The sequence below is a fragment of the Ostrea edulis genome, chromosome 3 (assembly GCF_947568905.1).
Source record: "Ostrea edulis chromosome 3, xbOstEdul1.1, whole genome shotgun sequence".
Taxonomy (NCBI): Eukaryota; Metazoa; Mollusca; class Bivalvia; order Ostreida; family Ostreidae; genus Ostrea; species Ostrea edulis.
In genome coordinates this window covers 81,841,168-81,867,018 of record NC_079166.1, presented here as the reverse complement: position 1 = coordinate 81,867,018, position 25,851 = coordinate 81,841,168, and the positions used below count along the sequence as shown (strand labels likewise).

The 25,851-nt window shown below is 34.9% G+C and overlaps 1 protein-coding gene across 1 annotated transcript in view; it reads left to right on the top strand.

Annotated features, from left to right (window-relative positions):
* LOC125676198 (uncharacterized) overlaps positions 1-25,851 on the top strand; it is a 186,765-nt gene that overhangs the window by 63,786 nt on the left and 97,128 nt on the right. The window lies entirely within an intron of this gene.

Sequence of the window (25,851 nt, the reverse complement as noted above, 5' to 3'; positions counted from 1 at the left end):
TTGCAAACATTTTGACTGTTCCCTTGTAGATCATAATATTTTTAAAGCATTATAGGTCTGTATATGTAGAGTGTAACATGCATTAGCAGGCTCGGATCCAGAATTTTTTTCCAGGGGGGGTTGAACCTTTACACAAAATCGATCCCGTGATATAACTCATTTTTCCGGGGGGGGGGGGGGGGGGGGGGGGGGTCCGGACCTCTAGATCCGCGCATGATTAGCCAATGCTGATCTAGTTAAAATCAGTTCTTCTCTAACCGTTACACTGGAGAAGGTAGAAAAGATTTGCTTTTTTAAAAATTAAATTGATGCATTGACCTACAATGTGTCGAAAGAAACAGTCGATTTACCGGTGTCGATTTAGTTTATTATTTTATTTTTCATAGGGGAGGGGGGGAGGACCGGATTTTAAAATTACCAATCTGATGAAAATCTATCGACTTCTTAAAAATCGTATAGTGTGTTTAAGAGGGTGGGAGAGAGAGAGAGAAGGGGGGGGTAATAGTCGTAGCCTCTACCTTATAATCGTCCCTCTCATTACTTAAAAAAATATGGGGGGGGGGGGGGACTGTCATTCATTATATTGTTGTATTTTCCCCCCACTACGTTGGCACGCACCGTCATTTTTTAAAAATAAAGCCGCCGTATTTTAGCAATTTTGACGATTATTAAATGGCATTTTTTCAACTTTTTCATTTTCTTACTATTTTAATCGGGGGAGGGGGTAGGGATAGTCTGACAGACCGTGTAGTCATTTCGTAAATGGTGTCAATACTCAAAACTTCAAGCGGGGGATATATCGTTGCATATGAAATCAAAGAACTGTGCATATATATAAAAAGTGTATGCTACACAGAAATTTTTGCGGGTGCCAGACCCGCGGCGACTTCAATGATTGCCTCAATACCTGGTAGGCTATAAGAGTTCTCAAACTGAAGGCAGTCTCTGATCAGGGCCGTAAATTACATGGAGACGGAGGAGGCAGCTGCCTCCTCCAACTTTTGAGCGAAAAAAAATTAAAATTTAAAGTTCATTAGAATTTATGTTGTTTCCAATAACTAAGAACATGATACCTCCCATAAAAAGCATTCCAAATCTTTCGTTTAGAATGAGTTAGTCAAGTAACATCTTAGAAGGCCCTAGAATCAAGGATTTTGCACGAAACGTGTTCAGTGTGCGCAAAATGTGCTCAGCGTCTGGGGGCCTGGGCGGCCCCCAGACCCCCGCCTAATCTCCTGCCTCCTCCAAATTGAAGGTTTATTTACGGCCCTGCTGATTATGTCCAGTCTGAAGGACAACGAGCCTATTAATTTGTAAACAGAAATGTCGATATCATGAATTAAATGGGTTAGAATACAATATGTAAGTTCGTCGTTGAAGATGGTTTTCCGTTGGTTTGAAGTATTTCTAAATTTAGTTCTAAGCTCACAAAATTTCTCCGACTTGCCTCATTGTTAAAAGTAAAGAAACTCTTCTTTTTGTGCTGATTATCACAGCGATATACTGTACAACACAATATAATGGGACTTGTAACTGTTGAATCTCTCCATTTTGTATCAATAGCCTGCTGTATGTGCTGTTCACAACTTGTTTAAATATTTTCATGCTTTCTCGCTTCACCGCGATGGACACGTGTGACGTCATATGCTAATGGCGCGAAAATCTCTCACGAGAATATGCATATCTGGCTTTTTGCACTTACGATACAAAATAATCACTAAAGCACGCTATATATCGAAAAAACACCACATTTTCATATAAATTTACAAACAATAAAAATCGTGGTAAAAACCCTTTAATGGCACTCTAACCATAACATTTCGGAACAACCACAGAATCGCCCATCTCGTTGATGACGTCATTGGCAGAGAAAGTGAGATTCACTTTTTAGATCTTTGACTTTTACCATTTTCGTGAACAATAACGATCTTGAATCACGATCAACTTGCCTCATGTCGTAGGGGCTGACATCTTCGTGCGACGATTTCAAGCTAAATATCGCCATACGTTTCAAAGTCTCTGATTGGATGATGTCTGTGGAATCAGCCAATGACATGTCTCCTTTTATAGATAACCGTATTAGTTTTGTTCCCGCCCCACCACTCATTAATCACTCCAAAAGAGTATAGTCAGTTTTTAAACCGAGACAAGCTATTGACAAACAAGTTGATGGTACATGCATCGTGGTTTCAACAGCCTCGACTGAAGTCAGTATTTCATGAATTCTATGGTCGTTATAACGATATAGTTAGTCAATACAACCTAGCATTGGGTCAAATACTGTCTGATATGTTTCATACTGATATTTAGGTCGTTCTTGGCACACTGGTTTTGACTACGGATAACTTCGTTTACCTGATCAGGATATAGGGCTGACGGCGGGTGTGACCGGTCGACAGGGGATGCTTACTCCTCCCAGGCACCCGATTCCACCTCTGGTGTGTCAAGGGGTCCGTGTTTGCCTAAATATATATATTGTATTGCTTATAGGAGTTATGAGATTGATCACTGTTCGTTATATTCACCTTTCATTAACGAAGGCAACTTCGGTTCGTACCCGAGAACAAACTTGAGTTACCCAAGTTGCAATGGAACGGAGATAGTTTCAATTCTTTTATGACGTATTGTGACATTTGGTGTGACCGGTCGACAGGGTATGTTAGTTTTTCCTAGGCACGTGATCCCACTTTTCATTTAAACTCTGCTACCCAAAGTAGCCCTGCCTTTCACAAGGGCTAGTGTGGTAGCAACATGTCGGTGTTGTGATAATACTGCGCATGTGTCATTTTCAAACGATGGATGTGGTTGGCTGGAGTATTATACATGGGATTAAGAAAGAACATTGGAATAGTTACCCTATTAACTCGGGTATGAACTGAAGTCGCCCTGATTGGCAGACATCGGAACTATATTGATGTTGTGGTGTGGTTTTTTTTCCATACAACATGGAGCGGTCGGCGGAAGAATTAAAAAAAAAAAACAATGAACGGGTACTTTAATTTTTATTTAAATTTTGCTTAGATTTGGGTCGGTGCTCCCGTAAAACAGATATTTAAAAAAAGTTGACCTAATCGCCGTCCAAAGAGTCGGTATGCTCAATATTACATGTATGAGTTTCCGCGATTATGATGGGGAATTCGGCGGGAGAGGGTATCTTGAGTGTGATAAGTCAGAGTCGAGCTATAAATAAAAGGTCGGTGCTTTGCGAGCAGAACATGAATGTATTTTATAAAAAAAAAATATATATATATATACATATTATCCAAGTCACATGTAATACTCTGGGTTATTTGGGAAACTCATGAAGAAATAATGACATCCCTCTTTTTAAATTTTTTTTTTTTTTTTTAGATCTGTTTCCTTTTCTTTCTTTTTTCGTTTTGGTTCGAAGTACGAAAGATACAATTATATGTTGCAAAAATTTATCACTTTACCATACCGTCTGTTGCTATTGAATTAACAAGCTGTTTTGACTAAGGTTCCAGTCTCCCAAACATTATTATTTTGACTCGAAGTGTCGTAATTATAACCCGCATTTTGATTTTCCGTTTGTTTAAAAGATAACTCATTCGGCCGCTTCTTCTTGATAACCATCGAAACTATTTTGCAAGAGTTTTGCATTGAATGTAACAAATAAAGGAGTTATAAACCATTTAGACACCTTCACATTTTTATTCCAAAGTTTATTCTTTCCCTGCAGTAAGTGCTTCCCTGTCGCTTTTTCCTGACAAATCAAGGCTATTACTCACATTTTAAATAAAATTCCATTGTCATTATGTAGCTTTCATGTTTAGAGAATAGGTTGTCTATAGAACATAGTTAATGACATACATAAAATTGCTAAATGCACTTTTATCTGCTTTATCTACACATGTTTACCATATGAAAAACTTTACATGCAACTGTTAATGATTTTCACATCAGTATAAACTGCATTGGCAACAAAAAGAAAACAACCTTTACTGAAACATGCAAATCTTGCGTGCTAATTAATATAGTTAATCAACATTGGAGATAAGTATTGTCTAATATATGATATATACTTGGGGAGGGGGATGCAACTTACATAGCCTTTACTCTATGTTCAATTGCTTTCCATACTTGATCGTAATAATTCAAATTTTCTCTACTACGAAAAGTAAACGTTTTGATAAGTACTTTCCTTTTCAAAAATTACAAAAATGAATACAAAGGTGGGCCTCTATGCACTCTATCTGAAAAAAAACATTCACTCTATATAATATTTAGAAAGCAGCATACAATATTTCAAACTTTTACACTTTTCTTTATAAAACCCCAGTACTATGTCTTCATAAGAAATGTTATTCACAGGAGTAATGTTAAATCATTCCACCAAGTTAGGAATATATTCTAATAACACACTTTCACAAAAGTAACCTGTGCTTAATGCTCTAGATTTAAGCATAGCAAACAAAGCGCTGATCTTTTGATTTTCATTGCATACAACAATTTGTTATGTGCTAAAAATATATCAGTTAATCAACATTGAAAAGATTGTAATCGTGTTCCCATTGAAAGTGTAAAATGTAACTTATAGATACTCTCTAATTATTGCTGCGTTAGTGTTGAGCTAAAATATTCTCCCATTTTGATGAACATGTATAACGTTTAGAGTGTACCAACATGACACTCTAGTTTTGTTTTAAGGGAGTGCGCGCTCGTATTGCTTCAATCGATACATCTGCTCCGGTAACTACTGTTTCGACACGCGGAGTGAGAAACAAGGAAGCTAGTTCTATACGTTTGGTAGTACACCGTTGCTCTAGCAACTTATAGTTTCTCAATTCACATCCGCACTCGACGACTACACAAGTATATTCGTTTAAAGTTTCCAACAATTTCACTAAAACATGTAGTTCTGTTTACGAAGTTAAGACTTGGATACACTTTCAATAAGGATATAATTTCAAAATTTGTTTGTTTTGAAACCCCTCTGAGACTCTATCAGGAATATAATACCTACTACACGATTTGATTGATGTTTTCATCAACAACGAACAAGGTACGTTTTTGGCCGAAATATGCCGCGTTTTTAAACTCCACAAAACTTCACTGGGTTAAAAGCCTAGGATCTACTTAATTCAATGGTATATAATTTATCTATATATATTCAGAATAACAAATAAAATTTCTACGCTCTATACGGCAGCCGTATATATATACAAAGTGTTATTTTTTTCTAGTTGAAACATTACCGCTATAAATTTTACAATTATTATTATATTCCGTTTACAAACGCGGACAGGCATACCCTACATCCTGAATGTAGGCTATACCTAATATCCACTTTTCTAAACATAATATCAATAGTGCAGATTTTTTTCTTTTAAATTGATGACCCCGTAAAAATAATACCATATTTTGTTATCTCTTGTATATATCATATAAACGTATTTGAAATACATGTTATTGAGGTTTGCATTTTCATTTTCTCATAAGGTAACATACATGTATGATTTTGTTAATAAATGGGAAATATAAGAGATCTGGTCAGAGTAACAATATCAACATTATTTATTTAAAATAAATAATGCAATTGCTGCGACGTATTCACTCAAAAAGGTATCTGATTTCATTAAATGCATTATTCATGTACAAGTGCATATATGTGTATCAAACAAAGCGAATAAATGATATTTTTATGAAAGCCTATTAGTATCATGTAAAAAAATAAATTCACATTCCATCTCGAAAATATCTCATAATTACAATATAATTATCTCGAAATTACGAGAAAAGATCTCGTAATTACGAGATAAATATCTCGAAATTACTAGAAAATGTTCTTGTAATTACGAGAAAATATTGGTATAAAGTCGAGTTGCACAACTCATGGATACTCTTGGAAACGTTTGATACTATTTCCCTCTTTGTTGATTGATTTAATCTTATTCAAAGTGTGTGTGACGGTACATATTGTCGTCCGGTGTCGCATGATTTAGGAATGCTAAATACTTATGATTTTCGTTCCGGATTATCATTTACGTTCCGGTCAGCGTAAGTTTAGTTCCGGTCATAATCACACTTTTAAAAACATGAAATTCATATGTTTACGCACATTTCTTGTGGGTTTTATTTCTTTCATCGGGTTATACAATAATCAAAGACTAATATCATTAGAACCGAAATATTTACACGTCTATTTTTGTGTTTTCAAAATTTGTCACATCAACAGGTGTTTATTCTTGTTTTATTACGGAGGCTTGATTTCTTCAATTCAAATGATTGTAAACTGGAGGTGTGAAACCTGTATATATGTAGATAGAGTTGTTACATGACTCCTTCTACAATATGTACCGACACAAACCATCACCATTATTAGATGTACATGTAACATCAGGTACTGATCTACATGTAGGAAGGAGATTTCTTGAACTAAGTTTGAATTTTTATTTATCTATTTTATTTTTACAAATCTAGACTATATATTCAAGTGTATAATATGCAATATTTTTCTTTTTTATTGATCATTGCCATCATATATCTTTAATGATAAAATCATTTCGTACTGGTTACTTGAGAGATTAAGTACGCGTGAGAGAGAGAGAGAGAGAGAGAGAGAGAGAGAGAGAGAGAGAGAGAGAGATTCTAATTCAAATATATTGTATATACCCAGGGCAAGAACAGAATATTATAGAAAATATTTCAGCATTTCAGGGATCACAGTGTGGAATGCCTTGAGTGAAAATATAAGAAACTAAACACGTGTTGTGTGTTTTAAGAGAAATTATCTTAGAGAGTATCACCATACTTTTTAAGCTTCATTTTGTTCCTATTTATCTTACATTCATAATTATTTCTTAAGTTTTTATGTATTCTATTTCTTTTAATCTGTGTTTATTTTACTAATATATGTCTGTATGTATGTTATATGCAGGACCATATTGAAAACTAGTGTTATCGCTAAATCTGTAATCCTGGATAAGTAAAGGCTTTAATATTATTATTATTATTATGAGAGAGAGAGAGAGAGAGAGAGAGAGAGAGAGAGAGAGAGAGGTGCAACTAGTCCTGTACATGCATGTTACTAAGAAAGATGCATACACTTAAAACACTAGATAGTGGTTTGTTAAAATAATGATATTTTCATATTAAAGATATTTTAAATTGAAATTTATCAATAAATAAAATGAAACAAGTCAAACATATAATCATTTAATGAGATCAACAAAAAGGCGATCAAGGCCTCCGTTGAAAATGGTATTGGAATCGTACAAGAATTCCAAATATTCATTCGCATTAAACAATTCAGCATCTAACCACGGCTAAATATACTCTACAGAGATACCTATAATTATCTTACCCCACCCCCCTTCCCATCTATCGCGACAATATATTCCAATGGTATATTGTCTCCGACGACAGTATGTACCGTGATGCAAAACATATGCCTGGTATCGGCGCATATTGTCGTCGGCAACAATATGTAGTATATGTACCAACGGACAATATGTACCGAGAGGGTACGTACATATCGTCGCCGAGGATAATATGCTCCAAACCATAATATGTACCATCATAGCGTGTACTTAGCGGTGGAATAACAAGAATCTTGAACTTCAAATCCATACACAGTTACACTAAGTATTATGATAGTTTAACTTTATTATTAGCTTATATCATCGTAAAACTTGTAAAAATTAATTGATTTAATTAATTGTTAGTACAGAAAACTACAAGGGCTACAATAATAGATCGTCGTTTTCTTTCTCTGTACTTTAAATGCATGAATAAACTTTCGTTCGGTAAGTTAACTATCTAGAAATGCTATTGGTCTACTTGGCATGCTTTGAATGGAAAGTGATTCCTTATATTTAAAACAGCATCAAAAACACCTGACGGAATGAGGAGAGGAGAGTTCGTATAAAGAAAACTATCATGTGACCAATATTTACATATTTTTATCGTAATTTCGAGATCTTTTCTCGTAATAACGATATAATTATCTCGTAATAACGAGATATTTTGTCGTACATGTAATTACGGGATAATTATCTCGTAATTACGAGATCTTTTCTCGGAATAGCGATATAATTATCTCGTATTAACGAGATCTTTTCTCGTAATTACGAAATATTTTCTCGTAAATACGAGATAGCTATCTCGTAAAAACGAGATCCTTTCTCGTAATTACGAGATAGGGGAATGTAAATTTACTTTTTGTATGATATCAATAGGCTTTCTTAGATTATTGTCAACCCAATAAATAAATAAATAAAAGTAATATGAAACAAATTCGCAACGAATTTATGTCATTCTTCTGTTCCGGTTTCCTCGTCACTAATACACCGTGGACCATCGTGACCATGGTGAAAAGATTCAGTAACGCGGGGTTTCTAGATTTTTGAAGCGATCGGTCGATTTATTTTTCTGAAAAACAATATAAATGAGACTTTTCTTTGTTTAACATATATCGCGCGGAACGCACAGAAGTATTAAGAAACAGAATACGTCCCATACTTTGAATGAAAGTAGTTACTTTTCTCAAACATTCGTGTTTAATATCGAGTACCTACGAAAATTCGCACGGATGTTTTCTTCATGAACTGAATTCAAGGTTTGAAACAAATTGAGAAAGAAATTAGAACCATGAAAATCTGTCAAAAGAATATAAAAAAAACATTCAATTTCTTACTGAATTGGGATTCATACATGTAATAGTCTTTATTTTGACGAAATGCTTGAAAATAAAAATAACGCAGGGTGAAAAGATGGAAGATGTAGCTTTACTAAGGTGAAAAGATATCAAAGAGTGTCATATTGATTAATATCATCCAGTAAATTCACAATTTTAAGTTTTCCTGTCACATATTATATTCTGATTTAAGGAATGGATCTTTTTTCTTTTCGTAGAGAACAATACATAAGTTTCCCTTCCATATTTTTGCGATTGTGTATGCGCATCTCGTCAATGAAACGATTAACAAAAACGCAGTCAACCAGAATCGTTGGCACAATGAAAATGAAATGATATGGAACTCATATAGTTATTTGTAGTTACAGGTAAATCTGTCTGTACCTCGGTAACTTTTCTTAATTAGGACCCATTCGTTCAATGCTCTTAGAGTGAGGGAGTTTGTTCTTTACTCCTATTGTGTTATTTGAAACCTCTTAGGGGGTTCGAGCACAGTGGTAATCCGGAGGTACTCGATATTAAACACGAGTGTTTGAGAAAGTAATTACTTTCATTCAAAGTATGGGACGTATTCTGTTTCTTAATACTTCTGTGCGTTCCGCGCGATATATGTTAAACAAAGAAAAGTCTCATTTATGTTGTTTTTGAGAAAAATAAATCGACCGATCGCTTCAAAAATCTAGAAACCCCGCGTTACTTAATCTTTTCACCATGGTCACGATGGTCCACGGTGTATTAGACACGATTGACATCCTCTAAATGCACGACCCAGTCACGAACACCCAGCACGGGTTTTTGTTGGTGTCTTCTGTATACACAACAACATACAACTCGCAATTCCACTTTGCAGTTGCAGTACCAGGATGTTAACAAAAAATTCTTATTTGATTATGCAGATACGGTACATGTATTTGATTTAACAACATGATGTAGAATGTGCTTATGAGCTATTACATTGCATGAGGATGACGTTCAGTTACATACACACTTGATGAATAATACGTTTAATACTATAACTGTACTAAATAATCAGACACACGTCATCGTTTTTCAAAGTGAGTGTGTCGGGGGAGGGGGGTTGGTTGACATTTGAAAAGTCTTGACAAGAAGAAAAAAAACCCGACCCTGGTGTTTAGCCCGATCTTAAAAATCCTCGGTGGGGTTGAGTTTGGTTGAAGTCTTCACCTATGACTGCCTTTAGATTACCCCCCCCCCCCAAACTTTCCGAAATCGTGGGGGAGGGGGTGGTTAGCTACCGTCTTTACCATTAAAATTGCCATACTTTGCTAAACAGTTCTTATAGCTTTTGTTGACAAACATTTTATTACTAAAATTCATACATGATTGTTTTGTTTTTATATATACTGTCAGTTTCGGTCGTTATTGATTAACTTCGATTTGGTAATTACCAACTGATTCTGAGTTCCAATTTGGACTACGTTCTGAGAAGTCGAATTAAAATAATGAAACCAGTAACTGTTCGTAAAAAGAAATCGCAAATGAGCTGGAGAGAGAGAATCCTTAATGAGTTATCATAACCTTTTTTATGAAAGGGTGAATTTAAGAATATTTTAATGAAAGATTAAAGAAAGTAGAATAAAATAAGAATAAACAAAGGCAGGTTCTTGTAAAAGTATAGTAGTGATTGATACACCTCCTGCAAGGAAATCAACACGTACTTCGTGTACCTATTGAAATAATTCTATACTCTAAGCTAGGCCAATATGATGCTTACAGGATTAAAAAAAAACATGCATGTAATACCTCAGCACTTATAGTGTACAGCTATCAGTAAATATCAGAGTCCTCAGTACAAACCACAGAAAATATCAGCATTTCTCAGCACCAACAAAAATCATCAGTACCTAGAGTAAAAATATCAGTAATCATCAGGCGGCCGTTTCACTAACCATATTACGATTGTGATTTACGTCTGAGTTTTTAGAACTCTTTTCTCTATCGAGGTAGATTTCAAATTAATTCTACCATGGAAAGAAATATCCATTTATTATTTTCTTATGGTTTTAAACATATCCTTATTGTCTGCAGTAACCCGTGCAAGTTGTCAACAAAAATAATAGAAATTTTGAGCCCGATCTTTAGTGTAACGTAAAGAAAATTCCTAGAATGTTTATTGACTTTCATGTAACTAAAATTTTGAAGAAAAAAATATATAAGAAATAACATAAAATATTTACATTTTAGAGTTTTAAATGTCAAGTAAACTATGGTCAAAGGATTAAAAAAAAAAAGAAAAAAGAAAATGAAATGATATTGATAAAAAAATGATAATAAAATGAAAATAAAATTGCACACAAGTATAGGAAATTTTATCCTGCATCAAACCATGGATATATACATGGACTCCGGCGTTTAATCATTGTTGTAAAATAAGCTATAACACTAATGACATATATATTCACTAATTTGTATAACTTTCAAACAAATCATGGGATCAATTTGTTGCTTAAATGAATTGAAATATATTTTACCCATGCGTTTGTATTTTATATATTTATTTTCCGTTTAAGCATGTAAGCACATGCTAACTTCCATCTTTACGTGATTATGTATATTCCAGATCATTTATTAAAAGTTATTGTTGATATTGCACTACCGGTGACGGGCTGAAACATTTAGGCCTATACTCAGCGATTTACCGTTACGGCCATTGAGCAGGGAGGGATGATGGGTGGTCAATTCGTTAATATGCCTGAATCAAAGTACGTCTATCTGACCATGCAAACCTGCTTTATTCCTCGGGTATGGATATTTTCACTTTCATGTGCGTCGCCATTACGGTAAATTAGGTTAATAGATAGGTCACGGCAGGAATAATCTTGAAAAACTACAGCCGTTGAGAAAACAAAATCTAAAAACCGATTAATTGGAATAAAATTTTCATAATCTAGCGCTTAGAATTTGCCAACAATCGACTGATTTGCGATTATAATCGATGATTGGAACAGAACTAGTAAATATTACCACAAAATGATCTCAGGCGGGCCAGCATAGCGGCCATATTGCTCATTTACGTGCATGTAAGAGCACTTACGATAGCCCTAGACCACTCGTAGGGTTACGATCAATACTGATCGTAAATCGTAACTTTTAGTGAAACGGTCGTACGTGCTACGCTCACATTTAAGTTTACGTTTACGAATTACGATCGTTTAGTGAAACGGCCGCCAGAACTTAGCAGCATCAACAACACGATACCAGTAGACACTCTTTCCGTCCAGTGGCATGAGTACTCTAGGTAAATGTCAGACTATTTTAGTGCCCTTTTAATAGGTAACCGTATGTAGTAAAACAAATACATTAGACTTTTAATCGGTATACTCAGGGGCGGATCCAAGAATTGTGGTAACGGGGGGCGCCACTTTATGAGGCAGGGGATCTGGGGCGAAGCTCCTGGATTTTATTGTTTTTAATGTAATAGAGCTTGAAATATGTCTCCTATTTAGTCATTTGTATTATTTTCTGTAATTTTTATAAGGTGAAATTAATAAAATGACGCAAATTTTAAGGGTTTTTTAAAAAAAAAAAAGTTCTCCCAATAAAGTAAATAAAGAAATCAAAAGATTTTGTCATTTTTTTCTCCGGGAGTGGAAGAAATTATTGCTTCTTTTATAGTTTTGTACATTTTTCCAAACAAAATACCATGATTTACTTTAAATTTGAAAATTTTAGGGAGGGAGGGGGTGCCGGCTCCCCCCCCTTAAATCCGCCACTGGGTAGTTCGGAACTTTCGAAACATCGGTATCCATTCCCTTCAATTACAAACACAAATAAATAAAAAATAAACCACCTACATGTATACACAAATGACAATCTACAAAAGTACTAATTTGACATTGAAGCAATTAAAATCGCCCATGGAATATATATTTTGATAGTTTAAAGTATATCAATATGTAAATGTATTATATTCAAGAACGAAATTGTATCCTCCGTGGGACACCGTGAAAACACTCCATGAAACACTGCGTTACACGGAGGACTCTTGGATGCAAAGTTGATACAGGAATAACAACTTCAAAGGCACCGACCTTTTTAGGCTGACTCTAAAGCGTGGTACACGGGGCTTCATGTTTTTCGGGGAATACTCATGACCGGTGTAACCGTGGTGGCTGTCGCTGGTGACCAGGGTCGCTCTTAATAGAATATATAGGGAAAAGAACGACTCGGATCACCGGCCTCTGCGCATGCGTGGTATTTAACTCGAAGCGGTGCCCTACTGGTTTTAAATCCATAGTAATAATAAACCCCCTTTTCAGCTTTCTGTTTCGTATGCACATCATAACTTGAAAGATACAAATTAACTTGTATTATCCAACTCCAAAATTGATATTTTAATGCATAAGATTTCTGAATTATGTCTAAGATATCTAATAACGAATAAACAACTTGAAAACAATGGCTTTTTATTCAAAGCATATTTACAATAGTGTTATCTCCATAACAATTCCTAAGTCATCTTTGATATTTTAATCACATGATAACAGATGTGAACAAGGCACAGCAAGACGCCTTAAACTTGGATTAACGTGCAGGTGTAAACAATTACCTGTAAATAAAATAACACCAGGTTATTCTACCGTGACCAACCTTCGTAATCATAAGTACAAATACCACTCGCCCAATTTACGAACAATACGTAGGCACATATTCAACATTGTTTTATTATTCATTTATTTATTTTGCATAGTATGTTTCTTCTCTCACCCTCTTTTATTTCAAATATATTTTCTGATTATCTGAATTCAAATTATCTCCGATATGCGAACAACCACACATCTACTGTATACAACTTGGAGGTTTACTTTGGGTGTTTTTGTACAAAAGTGGAAGACTTTCCTATTACGAGATAATTCCTTTTGTGTTTGAATTTAACCAACTAGACTCTATATACATGTACATATAGCAGGGTCGTGTGTAGAAACCAGCAGGCATGAGGGATCGTGCCATCCTTCTTATTCCCAATAAAAACCATAAGACAACAAAACTAACGTCTGGCGGCTTTTTCTTCTTCTGGAGTGAAAGGAAGCCAACCATAATTCTGTCATCAGATTTTGTTTTGACAATCATTAATATGTAGTATACTAAACCAAATGATCATCAAGCTTATTTTTATTTTATCTACATAAGAAATTTCTCTTTTTAAAAATAAAAATGATATTATACAATAAATATGATAAAGGGAATAACAATTTAATCTATAATCTATAATTATTATCAAAATCTCATAGAAAATATAAATAAAACAGATATGTTTTCAAACAATCTAATTAAAATTAGATCTTCCATCCGCTCCCCAGTTCTCGATACGTCAAGCGACGTATCGAAAACTGGGGAGCGGATGGAAGATCTAATTTTAATTAGATTGGTTTTCAAATATCACTATCAATATCACTATCAAAAATCAATAGATTTTCATTTTCTTATAAATTGTGACTTCTTGTCCTATGACATTTTGTTCTACTATCATAAAATTCTAATTGTGACTTTTGGTTTAATTTTCTTATAAAACTGACTTTTTGTCCTGTGACATTTTGCCCTACTTTCATAAAATTTCTTTTTGTAACTTTTTGCCCATGGTCATATTGACCGTGACTTTGTAAGAACAATGGACGTTATTGGCCAAAATTGGCCGCGCTTCAAAAACCGATCATATTTTGCAGGTAGAAAGGTGATAATTTTCTCGTTTCATTCATATATAACATGTACCATTTACTTGTTGCTGATATTGAGAAAATAACGTTACAATATTGCATTGTTAACTCTGACGCTATCTTCCGACGGTCGCTTTTTCGGAACGACGTCATCGACCTTATAGGATTTACAGTCCCCTGATTCGTCTAGAATATTTTTCTAAAAGTTACAATTTTAACTTTTTATATAAAAATACTCATTGAGATCAAAGACAATTGAAAACTGGCATGCTATGGAAAATACATAATTCATTTACATGTAACTTTATCGTGGTCATACACATTTTGCGGAAGAATCTTGTGTTAATTAGAGTGAGGAAAATAATGCGTGTATTTGTCAAAAAATGTTCAGTAGAACGCATTCATATTTTCGAAGGTGCTGTTCGATGTCCTCCTATTCAAATGAAATATGAAAAATAAAATGGCTTTTGAATTTTCTTTTTCCTGGTTTTGTTTTTTGGTCATAAATATTAACACTTTGATTAAAAACGTCGATTAAGTCGGATAAAATTACTTGTTATGCCATATACACCAAGGACTATATAACAGGTCTGCTTACATGTGTATGCAATATACATGTTACAGTACATACGAATAAAATATGCTGTGGGTATTTACAAAATATATTGAATAAAGTGTGGTAAATGTACATATACTAAACGATACAAATTTATGTTGCATAAATGGGATATCATTTTCTTGGGTAAAGTAAAACACGTCAAGTAATATGCATGTAACTTCAGATGGAATATTTCATATAGCAAATGCATTTAAAAACCTCACAAAAATGCGTCCAATGTATTTAAAAGCCTCACAAAAATGTGTCCGTGTTTATATCGTTACATTCCCCTAAATGGTCAACAAAGTAGTTCCAACTCTCTCTCTCCATATAGTGTTCATCTTTGATAAATGAAAATACATCAGTCAGTGCGCATGTCATTGCATGCACCGACATTCAGTCCAAATCTCGAAAGGACTCTGGGAAGTTGTTTGAGTACATGTATAGACAATGTGGTATATGTAACTGCTTTTCCCAGGCACTTATTTTCATATGCGAATAAGGATATATTGAGTGACCCCCCCCCCCCCCCCCCAACATTCTTGATAGTAGTATTGAATGAGAAAAAAATAGGCTTAAAATTATTAATTGAACCCATGTAGCGAAGGATAACCCTCCACCCCCCGACGATTTAAGAATTCGAAGATCAGGCAGAAAGGTTTTTTTCATTTAATAATTAACTACCAACTTATCCTTCGACCCCCCCCCCCCCCCCCCCCCCCCAGATAAATGATGCTACGTATCTGTTTCCAAGAGACAGTATATGTAACTACAACAGACCTTTTATAAAAATGAATTTAATAAATATCATGCATGTATTTTCGTTTTTCAATGTGCGGGCCAGGCCTATCCAGAACACCTTGACATGAGAGAGAGAGAGAGAGAGAGAGAGAGAGAGAGAGAGAGAGAGAGAGAGAGAGAGAGAGAGAGAGGGGGGTGTCTACATCATCTTACAGTTATACTCCAGTATTCCTAATCATGGAGGGGGCGTACGTCAATACTAATATAAACTTTTAGTAACAATCATCACAACACATATATTATATATTTTATAAGATTGATAAAAGTTGAAGTGTCATTAGGCTGGTCAAGTTGTTCCCATAGCAAGGGAATGGTCAACATCACCCCCCCCCCCTCAAAGTGAAGGGGCAACCCCTCCTCGATACTACGGTGTCTGAATATTTATATCTATACATGTATATATACACATGTTCATCCTGCCCAATTACCTTTGTTATATATGTGTACCTGTAAATGTGCATCTATTACATATGCATGTATATATGAACCCGTGGGGATCCGGGTTTGAGTAAGTCCTCAGTACTCCTTGCTTGTCGTAAGACGCGACTAAATGGGGCGGTCTTCGGATGAGACCGCAAAAACTGAGGTCCCGTGTCACAGCAGGTGTGGCACGATAAAGATCCCTCCCTGCTCAATGGTCATAAGCGCCGAGCATAGGCCTAAATTGTGCAGCCGTTCACCGGCAGTGGTGAGGTCTCCATGAGTGAAATATTCTCAAGAGGGGCGTTAAACAATATTCAATCAATCAATCATATGCGATATAGAAAAAAAATCTGCCACCACAATGGTCGAAGTTTCAAATCGATCACAGGTTTTCGACGTTTTAAAGAAACCACATCTCGCTGGAAGATATAAATAATGATTTGCTGTTATTTTATTTTTAATTTAAACCGTTTTAAGAACCTTTGGAATCAATATCTAATTACTAATGTAGTAATATTTAATTTCAACATGCATCATATATACATACATGAATGTACGTAAAAATGATGTAAGAAAACTGCTTTTAAAAAAACCCGCATTATATTTGATATATTTGTATAAAAGATAGTTTAAAATTTAGCGAAAAAAGTAAGAAATCCCAACTATCTAGCTATAACGTATCAGTACCCATTTTTGCCGAAAATGAGCGAATTTTGGTCCGATTTTTGTAAAAAGAAAATAAATTCGAGTTATTAAAGGTCTATGTGTGTCTTTGATTTTATTATTTTTTTAATGCAATTTATTCTTAAATAATCTTATTTTGAAAAGACAGGACGTCCAAACATATTCCCATGACCTTTAAAAACGAAAGTAGAATAATTTCCATTCATCATGCGTTGGATTTTTGATCCGCCTCCGTGACTCGAAAGGCGGACATCATCTGCATTTATTGGGTGCATATTTTTATGGCAAACTAGGTAACGCATTAATTGTTTGACTGGACATACATGTATTTATTAAATCGCAAAGAAAGTAAAAGTTTATGAGGTTAAATGATGGAACAATTTGCTTCAGTTCTATAACATGCAAAATTTTGACTTTGTGTAACGAAAACGGCCGATTTCCGCATTCATTATTTTTTAAAATTAATATTGTTTGCAGCCAACAACCGACACCATATTGATAATGAAAGAAGAATATTAATGGATGATTAAACATGCAAAATATAAATCTGGTTGTTGCATGCAAAAGTTTTTTGTTTTTTTCAGTTCTATAACATGCAAAATATTGACTTTGTGTATCGAAAACAGCCGATTTCGCATTCATTCTTTTTTAAAATTCATATTGTTTGCAGCCAACAACCGACACCATATTGATAATGAAAGAAGAATATTAATGGATAATTAAACATGCAAAATATAAATCAGGTTGTTGCATGCAAAAGTATTAGTTTTTGCTAAAGTTTATTCATAATTTATTTCAAATCAACAGATTCCGCTAAACAGCTCATCTTTAGCGTATATTCATGACGTCATAATAAAATATTACGTCATTTTCATGTAAGTGGGATTAGAAGAACATCCTAGTTGTGTAAATAAAAAGAATAATTAAGGTAGAGATTGATAGGTTGATGCTAAAAAAATTAACCATTGAATTTTTAAAATTTCGATATATGTTTATGATGAAGCTTTGATATAAAACATATTAAAAAATCAATGTTGGTAATCGACCTTGTTTTTGAGAAATATGGCAATTTTAATAGCACCTTCTTTAGTCTTTGCAAAGCGTAAAAAGTGGAGAAAAATAAGTAGAGAGCAATATACAAATAGAGCTATAACATTTTTATTGTAAAAAGGATCATAACTTGTCATATATGGTTTCAAACAACCTTTCACATAATTGTATATTACACATCAATTTCAAGTTCAGCAATCATTGTTAACATGCTACAACATTACTTCAACAAAGCTACATTGGCCTATTACCTTAAAATAGTGCACAGTAATTTGCACACAGGGTCATACTTTTGCTTTAGCTGCAAAAAAATTACCCATCAAATTTCTTATTTTATTTCATTAAGTGGTTAGTCTATTAGTAAGTTAAATATAAGAAAAAAATTATACACCATAATGGGGTTCAATATGGAACTAGCAAAAAATTCCTAACCCCACCCCCTTTTTACAAACTACACATTTTCGTAAGAAAAATAATTATTAAAAGATGTTGTAAACAATCCATCAAAAAAAGCTTGCTAAAATTCGAAGATTCTTTGTAATACCTTTTTTAAATTAATAAATATAATACAGAAAGTATGTATTTCAAATTTTAGCTTATACTTTGTTGTAGTTCTCGTTGTTGACCTTTGTGCACTTACACTCAGAATATAAATTTATCATATGTCATCACATTTGATGATTAATATTAGAGTTTTCCCACATAAAACCCCCCACAAAAAATAGAAATACAATTTATATTTGTTAAAACAAATGTCTCCATTACATCCCAACCCCTTTAATATACTGCATGGTATGGAGGAGAAAGAATGAGCCGGAACATAGACATCATGAATTGCACTCGGCGCATTGAGAAGAAGGATTTAGCCAGCAGAGATAAACTACTGACTTTTTAATAACTTAAAATGTTTAAGCATTCGATCCCAAATTACCTCTGAGAATTGAACACGACAATAAGAAGGTTTCTATAAGCTATTTCAGGAGCGGATCGGAAACTGTAATCGGGGGGGGGGGGGGGGGGGGGGGGGGGGGGGACTGTATGAGGCAAGGGTCTAAGAGTAATTTAATAAATCAAAATGTTTTGTCAGACATTTATTTCTCCGAGAGTGGAGGAAATTATTGCTTCTTTTATCGTATACATTTTTCTAAACAACATACCACGATTTACCTTAAACTTGAAAATTTTAGGGGAGCTCGCGCCGGTTGCTCAAGCGACCCATGGATTGATTGATTGTATCTTGTTCAACGTCTATCTCTCTCTCGAGCATTTTTCCCTCATATGGAGACGTCACCAAGACCGGTGAAGGACTTCAAATTTAGGCCTTTGCTCAGCGCTTACGGCCATTGAGCAGTGGGGGTTCTTTAGCGTGCCACACCTACTGTGACACTGGGAATCCGTTTCTAAGATCATATCCGAGGACCCGTGACATTCACATCTGATGCCGAGCGTTTGGCAATGGAACTTTCATTACCTGTTTTAACGGCTTAGGTCTGTCGCGGCCGGGATTCGAACCCCGGCCTTCTGCATGCGGGGCGAATGCTCTAACCTCTAGACCACCACCGAGGCTCGACCCATGGATCTCGAGAACCATATCAGCTATCTTGCTCTCACAAATATATATGTCTCTTCATAAGTTTACGAGTCCTACTTGTAGTCTCACACTGAAACAAAAACTCGCTATTGAGTAACTCAGAATGCATGCATACTGCATTATCTATTTCTAATTTCTCCAAGTTCACGGTATATATGCACTGAATGTGTTGGGGGGGGGGGGGGGGGTAGAAAATGAGAAATTCAAACACATTGATTAAAAGTTATAAAATTGGTATTTTATTTTCATTTAGAAATGTTTACTGATTTTGATATATCAAAAACTTAGAATAATCAACAATGACACTTCATCTACATTTATGCAATATTATTGTCTTTAAGAAAGACATATAATAGTATACATGAGTACATGTACTTGTTTTCAACTAAATTCACACTTTAGTATGTGCACAATATATCTGGGCTCACAAATACATTATTGATTCTATCCGAGTCCCACATTGTGCAGAAGTTCTTGAATTTTCTCTGTAACCTGTAAAGTTGTGGGGTTCAGGGGATATGACATCATCAATGTAAATGAAGTACCTGTTAAAATATATTCTGTATATTCAAATATTGAAAAAAAAAGATGAATATGATTATTTAATATACTAAGAATAGCCTTTACAAATGTCTGGTGTTAAAATAAAAAATTATATCTAAGAAAATACTGTACCTTTCTTGCTGATTTTCAAGGTAAATTGCTGTTGAAGTTGTTGACTCGAAGTCCATTTAACTTGCACTTGTCCTTAGGATGACACTTAGGGAAAAAATCATCATAATTAATATTTGCACAGTCAGTATTAATCATTAATTATACTGTGTCAGACAATGTCAATTTTAAAATTGTGTGTCTCAATTCATCTTCAGTGAACTTTAAAATACTGATATATTGAAAATTACATTTATTATGTTAATTTTTAAAATCTTGTCTGAAATCAGTATTACATATGTAAACACTATGTTAATGTGTGCAGTGCAGCAATGTGAACTCTTCCAGTAGTAGTACATCTGAATGATTGTTATTTACTTTATATTGTTATAGCTAACTTCTATTTAAACTGTACATACCCCATACCCCCTTAATGAGGTGAATAAACATCATGATTATCATATTGCAATATGGGATGACAAATATGTTTTCATACGATAAACTGCCAGTTCATTCTAATAATATCAAAACAAGTCAACTCTAGATTTATCAGACATGTCTCCTTTACCAAGTGTGGGTCAAGAGAAGGACATATATATCTTATGTTCATACAATACATACATTTGCCTATGAGGGGACTTGTGATTTTACAAAATATTAATATTTTAAATTGTAGACTTTCATGCTTGTGTGAAACATGAAACCCCAGATTTGAAATATCTCTTAGGTCAATGAAATTTCAAGATACTATAAGTACTATCATGTATACCAAATAGAAATTTAGTGCAACCCCCCCCTCCAAAAAAAACTTGTGAGAGCCCTATTTTTTTTAATGTGGCATATACATGATATTCATTTACAATTACATGAGCTTGTAGGAGTTATATTTTGGGCACATATGGAATATATAAATGTAAAGAAAATGAAACATCTCCAAGTTGTGTGTTTATAGATGTTATTATAAAATCACGTTGTGAAATAGCAGAGGAAAAGTGGGTTGAATACAAATTTAATTTGCCATATTTTTTCACTTACCAAACGAAATTATAATCTCGTTATCCACGTTGAATGCATCCATCGAATTTCTCTTCTCAGAAGAAACTTTGTTTAAACTCTCAATGACTACATAAACAGTATTGAAACTCGCAGCACTCGTACTCGGAGTCGGACATCACGATCACGCTACATCAACAACTTTGTAAAATTGTTTACGTAGCGCAGCTATGCATGGTCGTGAGGTAAAAAGTGCCATTCTGCACGGACGAAACATTTGGTCCACTATTATTACATTGACGTATTCCTAATCTAAACTATGGCCAACTGTCTCTATCTTTCGTCGAGACGACCCCCTCAATCATCGAGTCAGTCACAGCAACAACTTGTACTTTCGGAACCCCTTTATGTTTTTCAACTACTCTATGACGGCGTACGGAATTCCGGAAAATAAATTCACGTGAATATACACGATTTTTACTGATCACGTGGTTGCTATCCGTCTCTACCTTAAGCATAGTATGAAAGTTGAAAAAATGAAAAAAATCTCGGCGGTATATTGCCAATAACGTCCCTTGTCCTTTGTAAAGTTGTAAATGGTTTGAAAGGTACATAATTTCAGCACAATGTATATATCAATTATGATTTTAAATGTTGAAATATTTTCATGATCCTGGTTAAAATTAGGAACATTTATTTGAATCATTTTTAATATCATAAAATTACAATTTTCTTATATCAAATTCATGACAAGGAACTACGTAAAAATGAGCAGTACTTTGAGTGAATCTCACTCTTTGCAGTCAGCCAATAATATGATAGGACTGGCTTCACGAGTATGTACAAAAGCCACGGTATCGACGTCCAGTTGTTTAATATCATCATGAAAGCTGCCGTCTTTGGATCGTCTTTTGTCTCGCGTCTCGGAAGATCTACCGAAGCAGACCCGAGAATAAAATATTTTGGAGTTGGTGGCATGACAGCAAAGGAGCCAAATCAAACCTGCCTGCAAAACCTGCTTCAGTATTCCCCTGATCGAGTTTTCATTCATCTCGGTGGAAACGACATCAGCGTTGACGGAAAACCTAGGATGTGGCTGAAAACGTCCTACAACTGGTGCAGGTCCTAGAAGACAGCAGAATTGGAACTGTCCTCGTGGGACAGATTCTAGACAGGGGTGGTACTTTCAAGAAGAGCCCTGGTCTGACAAGCGATATCTTCAGGAGGAAGAGGAACAGGATCAACACAATTCTGCGAGCAAAGCTCGGAAAAAGATTTATTTTACTTCGACTGAAATATCCCCAGGACTTTGCGGCTGATGGTGTTCATATTTCCCAGGGAAACCTATGGAAATATGGCGCACAGATAAGGAGAGCTCTTCTGACAGAGTAAAGCTCGAGAAGAAAACCGGCCCTTTTAAGGGCCACAGAAATATTTCGAAAAGATGCCTCAAATAACATACATTCAGAGAGACGAAATCTTCTTAAGATTCCAAACATATACTCCCTAATTACCAGAATACAGCCTCACCGAACTTTCTATCAAACACATAAAAATCCACAAATCATTTGTGTTCAGTCTTATGGTCCGAAATATATGTATCAAATTGGCATATCTTTTTTTAAAAAATTAGCCAAAGTAGAACTGTAATTGAAGAGAATAACAAGAGATGTTTGTAAAACACATATGCCCCCATGGTGCAAAATTAAAAAGGATTATACACACACACATCATTTAATTGAGAGTAGTATCATCAATTCAAAATATTGAGCAGACAATATCTTCCTATGTCAAGAGTGGATTGACCATGTGACCTAAAAATCAATAGGGGTCATCGACTCCTGAAGATGTACCAGTGTACCAAGTTTGATGTCTGTCAAGCAAAGGGTTCTCAAGATATTGAACGGACAGTATATTCCTATGTCCAATTTGACCCTTGACTTTTGACCATGTGACCTTAAAATAATTAGTAGTCATCTTCTCCTGAAGATGTACCAGTGTACCAAGTTTGATGTCTGTCAAGCAAAGGGTTCTCAAGATATTGAGCGGACAGTATATTCCTATGTACAGTTTAACCCTTGATCTTTGACCACGCAACCTCAAAATCAATAGGTGTCATCTTCTCCTGAAGATGTACCAGTGTACCAAGTTTAATGTCTGTCAAGCAAAGGGTTCTCAAGATATGGAGCAGACAGTATATTCCAATGTCCAGTTTGACCCTTGACCTTTGACCATGTGACCTCAAAATCAATGGGGGTCATCTTCTTCTGAAGATGTACTGGCGTACCAAATTTGATGTCTGTCAAGCAAAGGGTTTTCTAGACATTTAATGGTCAGTATATTCCTATGCCCAGTTTGACCCTTGACCTTTGACAATATGACCTCAAAATCAATAGGGGTCATTTACTCCTTAGGATGTACCAGTGTGCCAAGTTTGATGTCTTTCAAGCAAAGGGTTCTCAAGATATTGAGCGGACATTATATTCCTATGTCCAGAGTAGATTGACCCTTGACCTTTGATCTTTTGACCTGAAAAACAATAGAGATCCTCTTCTACTCATAACTAACCCACATATGAAATATCATTATCATCAAGTGAATGGTTCTCAAGATATTGAGCGGACAACACATGGTCTACAGACCGACCGACCGACCGACCGACAGGTGCAAAACAATATGCCCCCTCTTTTTCAAAGGGGGGATAAAAATATATCCTACTGCAAATGGTGTGGAATATTGGTTATATACTTTCTTCAGTAAAAGGCTTTATTATGCATGTATGAATGCATTATGCTGAGAGGGTGGGGGGTGTCCTTCATGCAAAAAACTCATTGGGGGTTTTCCAATTCAAATGTAATATGCGCTTAATTCAAATTTTTAACAAGGGTTAAGGCTATCTTCTCTTGTGTAAGAATTTTTAAATGTTTTTAATTTTAAATATTTTGTTAGAACTGACCAGGGTATGGTCTGTAAAAGTTGTACAAGGTACAACTAGGTGGCGGTTTGATGTGAACTATATAATTTAAGTGTAGTTTCAGAATTCGGGAGAGAGAAAATGGGGAAAATAATTATTTAGAATTAATTATGAGCGTCGGTGACTGGAGTCGCTCTTCAGAATGACCGTTTCATATTTTGCCAGAATTGACTAGAGGAGCTGCACTAGATATATAATTTAATATATTAGTTAAAATGCACGTCTTCTCATTAAAATATGTGCATAAATGAAGTTCATATGCCGATCACAATTTCAGATGTAGAATTAAAAACCAAAGCATTTTCTGGTTTTTAAAACAAAATAATTCAATAATACCAATTGTTTTATTGTCTTTTGGGTTTTTTTTTTCACCACCATACTTCACAAGAATTGCTGATTACAACCATATAAAATGTTTGCAATTACCTATGGGTCGAATTATGCGAGCGTCGAACAGCAGGGCTACCGCTATATTTAGAGCGACCCTGAGCACCAGCGACAGCGATCACCGCTACACCGGTACTGTATGTCGTATACATAAATTTTGGACTTCAATATCAGAGGCATTAAAGAAAAACCAAATGAGAAATAATCCGATGTTCTATATTTTTTTAACAAGCAAGTAGAATCTGACCTCCCCCCTTTAAAAAACAGAACAAAACAATATCCTTTCCCTAATATATACAATCTTTTCCTCGCTCCGATCAACAGCTATTCTGCGTTCGTTTCCTTCGTAAATGTAATGTAAACGAGTAAACAACCACGTTGCGATTTCATTTCCGGATTCATTGTTTATAGAAATAAATAACTTTCACACGCAATAACTACCACAGAGGGTGTTGCACCGAAGCGGGAATTTTCCCTAATCGGAGCCCCGTGCCAGCACTCGTGACGTCGAACTGACCTTCATTCATATGTATACTCATTGCGTATTTGGAATTTAAATACCTGAATTATTCCCCATTACTAGGGACAAGCCTAATACATTTTATGTGTCAATACATTATATGTGTAGTCCAATCTAATTAAAATTAGATCTTCCACCCGCTCCCCAGTTTTCGATACGTCGCGTGGAACTGGGGAGCAGATGGAAGATCTAATTTTAATTAGATTGACATGTAGTCTAAAGATAATTTTTGAAATCGTGAAAATTAAATTGTCTTCTTTTTTTCCCCCTGAATATCAGATACAATGTATACGGTTACATGTTACGAGTGTATCAAATATTTTATATTCTATGCTACTACAGTCCAGAATATTATTCTCGTATGTATTATTTTCTACAACCAACAATGGGCAACAGTACACGACTCTGGCCACAAAACAAAATATGGGAAATTTAATACGCATTAATAAAGTTCAACATTATTCGAAGTACATGCACCTGTAAATATTGATTCAACATAGCAATTTCCTACTGGAATACATATAAACTCAAATTGTTTAACGATTATTTACCTTGTTTGGCCTTAAAGTTTTTCTTCCAAAGCTTTGCAAAGTTCACAACGGTTTTTCATAAAAGGCGCCATGCCTTTGTCAGCAACTTTCATTCAGAAAAAAACATACAAGTTCTCGTCAGCAGCCGTCAATATTAAAACACAGGTATTGCATGGTGTGTTTGTTGAGAGTCCTATTCACAAACTAAACAGTGTCCAAGTAGGAAGCTTAGTTCAAACTCGGTTCATGGTAATAAACAGAGATTTGGCATGAAACATTTATAAAAACTAGAAGCTTGTTTCAAATAAGAAAAAAAAA